This window comes from Elephantulus edwardii, unplaced genomic scaffold (assembly GCF_000299155.1).
Source record: "Elephantulus edwardii isolate Elephantulus edwardi_28Jun2011 unplaced genomic scaffold, EleEdw1.0 scaffold02886, whole genome shotgun sequence".
Taxonomy (NCBI): domain Eukaryota; kingdom Metazoa; phylum Chordata; class Mammalia; order Macroscelidea; family Macroscelididae; genus Elephantulus; species Elephantulus edwardii.
In genome coordinates, this window is record NW_006402636.1 from 683 (window position 1) to 4960 (window position 4278).

At 40.1% G+C, this 4278-nt stretch overlaps 1 pseudogene; it reads right to left on the reverse strand.

The window, feature by feature from the left end:
- Positions 1-2343: 2343 nt before the first annotated feature.
- Positions 2344-2991, reverse strand: LOC102852912 (annotated as a pseudogene).
- Positions 2992-4278: the final 1287 nt, after the last annotated feature.

The following is a 4278-nucleotide window of genomic DNA, read 5'->3' on the forward strand; positions in this document are numbered from 1 at the left end:
ATTTGTTTTAAAGAGGGTGAGATCAGGCTGTTCCTTGGAGGCAAGGATCCTGAAGCTTAGTCTGACATTCTTTGGACATGTCCTTGGAGAGGGACATCATGCTTGGGAGGGTGGAGGGACAGCTCAAGAGAAGAAGACCCTTGATGAGATGGAATGATTCAGTGACTAGGGTAATGGGGGTAGATGTGTCAGAGAAAATAAGTTTGGCACAGGATAGAGCAGGGTTTAGGGCTGTTGTATACGTCTTAGGTCATTATGAGTCACAGGTGACTTAACAGCACACACAACAACAGCATGGCCTGGATCAGGCACACCTTAGTCTTTTGACTGACATCTTGGCTTCTCAGTACTCTCGAGAGGTCCTTGACAGCAGATTTTCCCAGTGCAATTTGTCTTTTGATTTCTTGACTGCTGGTACCAAGAATGTTGATTGTGGAGCCAAACAAGCTGAAATTGTTAATAATTTCAATCTCTTCTCCATCTATCATGGTGCTACCAATTGGCCTAGTGGTAAGAATCTTTATCTTCTTGATGTTGAGGTTCAATCAATGTTGAAGGCCTAACCCAACTCTTGGATGATAGTCCCTGTTCCAAACTTTTGCATTCCAGTCACCCATTCTTATTAATGCATCTTGGTTGCATGTTTGATCAATTTCTGACTGCAAAAGTTCCTAGAAATCAAGAATACATACAGTCCTTGAAACAGCAAGCGCTTCAGGTCCTCCTCCTCAGTTTCACCAAGCAAGGTTGTGTCATCTGAATATCACAGGTTGTTGACAAGTCTTCTGCCAATCCTGATGTCACATTCTTCCTCATATAGCCCAGTCTCTCAAATGATCTGTTCCACATACAGATTAAAAAGCATGGAGACAGAATACAGTCCTGTTGCACTCCTTTCTTGATTTTGAACTATGCAATGTTTCTTTGTTCTGAAGACTGCTTCCTGGTCCGAGTATGGGCTTCACATGAGCACAATCAAGTGTTCTGGGATTTCTATTCTCTTCAAGATTAGCCACAATTTGTTGTGATCCATACAGTCAAATTCCTTTGCATAGTCAATGAAACACAGATGATACACATTCTTCTGGTACTCTGCTTTTGACCAATATCCATCTGACATTTGGTAATGTCTCTAGAGCCATGACCTCTTCTAAAACCCCCTTGTATTTCTCTAGTAGTTTTCTGTTGATGTACTGTTCCAGTCATTTTTGGATAATCTTCAGCAGGATATTGCTTGCATATGATATTATTGTTTGATAATTTCCACACTCTGTTGGATCAATTTTTTTTTTTAATGTGAATAAATACAGGCCTCTTCCAGTCATTTGGCCAGGTAGTTGTCCTCCAGATTTCTTGGCACAATCTAGTGAGCATGTCCAGGACAGCATCTGCTTGTTGAAATATGTCAATCTGTATTGCATCAATTCCTGGGACCTTGTTTTTTGACAATTCCTTCAGAGCAGCCTGAACTTCATCCTTTATCACCACTGGCTTTTGATCATATATTGTTTCATGAAATTCTTCTTTGTCAGCCAATTCTTTTTACTACAGGGACTCTGTACATTCCTTCCATATTCTTCCTCTTCGTGTTTTTTAAAGCATGCATAACCTCTTAATACATTGTTATTAGGTACCATCCACTCTGCTCAGGGTCATATCAACCCTATATTCAAGAGAGTGCCCTAAAATATAATACTTTAAAAAGTATTATATTTTAGGGCATTATTTTTATCGTAGGAGTATGCAATGAGAGTTGTAGAGTGGATTATATTTGGGGCTACGGGGTGGGGTTTGGGGAGGTGCGGGGGGAGGGAGATTGTGTACCAATGAGGGAGTTTTTCTTTTGCTTTTCAAGGAGAGGAGCAAATGGGGGGGAGGGGGGAGGGGTTTGTGAGGGGAGAAGGGTGCAACAATGAATGAATGGAATCCCAAAATCTCTGTAGATGTTCATTGAAATGAAAAATAAACAACCTAAATTTTAAAAAAAAAGAGAGTGATCTGACACTGTGCCATCCTTGAACTCTCCTTGCTGCTTAGTACGCACACTGTTACAGTCACTGCCACCCCACCTTGGTCTTCCTCTCCTTCTCTGACACCTCATCTTTCCAAGTATGATTTCTTCTTCATGCTTCCTGGATCATTCACTATTCTGTCCACAGTAAGCATTGCAATTCAAGGCTTGAATTTGTTCTTCAGTCCGTTCAGTTTAAGAGCTTGGCCCTTTTGATTTTCTGACTCCAGCTCTTTGCACATTTTTTTTTTTAATATTCAATCCATTTATTTAGTTGGGCCAATTCCAGTGACATTTGGAGCTATTAAGAAGCTCACATCCTTTAAAGATCTTCAGCTCTTCTGCAAACTCAAGTCACTATTGGTCACTAATGCTGACAAAGATGTCCTTTCTGATGTATCATCTTTCCTAAGTTTCAAAAATGATTCTCGAGTTATTTGAAGGATCTCTCTCAGGCCTTTGTTTTCTTGTTCAAGCTGAAATATTCTTTCTTGTTCCTTGCAAACTTGCTGTTCATCAATTTCAGTAGCTTTCCTCATTACTGCTGCCATTTCAGTTATTTGGTCCACATGTGCTTGTAATTCCTTGGAGTGTTGCTCTTTTAGCTTCATTATTATACCTGGGTCATCTTTTTTGCTTGCCATTAACAGTCTAAACATTTGTTCTCAATACTTGCTCATTATAAGTTCCAAGGCATACTGATGTTCTTCCAGTGATGTGTGCAATTCTTTGTTCTCTTGCTGTAATTCTCTGATTTGTCTGTTTTCTTGCTGGATTCCCATAACCAATGTGGATCGAGGTCAATGTCTTGCAAGTTCATTTAGTTCTTGAATTTCTTCTTGGTACTGTTTCATTGCTTCTACTCGTTTGTTAAGAGCTGTGGTTTGTTCAATAAGGGATTCTGCTGCATCATCATGATCTCTCAATCTTTCAACAAGAGCTTTTGCATCAGCAAGCGCCTTCTCAATCGTGCAACTCATTTCTAAAGAATACTCCGGTCTCAGTCCCGCGCAGTCGTCAGCTTTGGTAACTGAGGACACAAAGCCTCCGTCAATGGAGAGCTACAGGGGAGAGACCTCGGGCACCTGTTTAGTTCCTCTCAGTTAGCGGAGGGGCAGCAGTGGATACTGCTGAGCCGAACCCCATCACTGACCCGCGAAGACCTCTACTGACCGCCTCTGAGAAGCATTCCGCAGAGTGCGCCTGCACATTCCTTTATAATACTTTGTTTTGTCTTCCTGAGCTGCCCTTTGGAATCTTCTATTCAGCTCCTTAACTTCCTCTTTTCTTCCCTTTGCTTTAGATTCTTGGCAATCTAGTGCAATATTTAGAGTTTCTTCTGACATCAGTCTCAGTTTTGTCTTCCTCTTCTATCTTTGTAATGACCTTTTGCATTCTTCATGGATGATATTCTTAATAGTGTTCAAAGCCTCAAATCTGTTCCTCAGATGATTCTTAAATTCAAGTAGGATAGGCAAGGTAAAATTTTTATTCCTGTGGATTTATTTTTTTTATCTTCTTTCAACTTGAATATTAGGAGTACATGGTCTCTTCCAAAATCAGCACCTGGCCTACTTTTCGCTGCTGATATTGAGCTTCTCCAATAATTCTTTCCATAGATTTTATCTGTCTGATTCCTGTGCATATCATCAGGTGAAATCCATGTGTAGAGCCTGCATTTACTTTCTTATAAAAGGTATTTGCAATGAATAAATAATTGTGCAGAATTCTCTCATTCTATCCCAAGCCTCATTTCTGTCACCAAGTCAATGTTTTCTGAATACTGACCCTTCTTCCCTGTTCCCAACTTTTGCCTTCCAGTCACCATTACTATTAATGCATCTTGGTTGCATGTTTGGTTTATTTCTGACTGCAAACGGTGGTAGAAATAATCTCTGTCCTCCTCTTTGATTTTGGTTGTTGGCACATATATTTGAATGACAGTGGTATTCACTGGATTTCATTGCATGCGTATGGATATTGTCCTGTCATTCACAACATTGTATTTCAAGACGGATCTTCAAATGACCTTTTTTTTAATTATTATTAAATTTTATTCGTTTTAATGAACATTTTCAGAGATTTGGGGTTTTCATTCATTCATTGTTGCACTGTTTTCTCTACCCTCCTCCCCAGTTCATTCTTCTTCCCCCCCCCCTGAATGTCTGTTTTAATTGTCCAATTGCCACAGTGCTTGTCAAAGCCAGTTCTGATTAATCTCCTTTGTCAGTGTGTCCTTTGCCATTCCCTATCACTCCTCCCTGAGA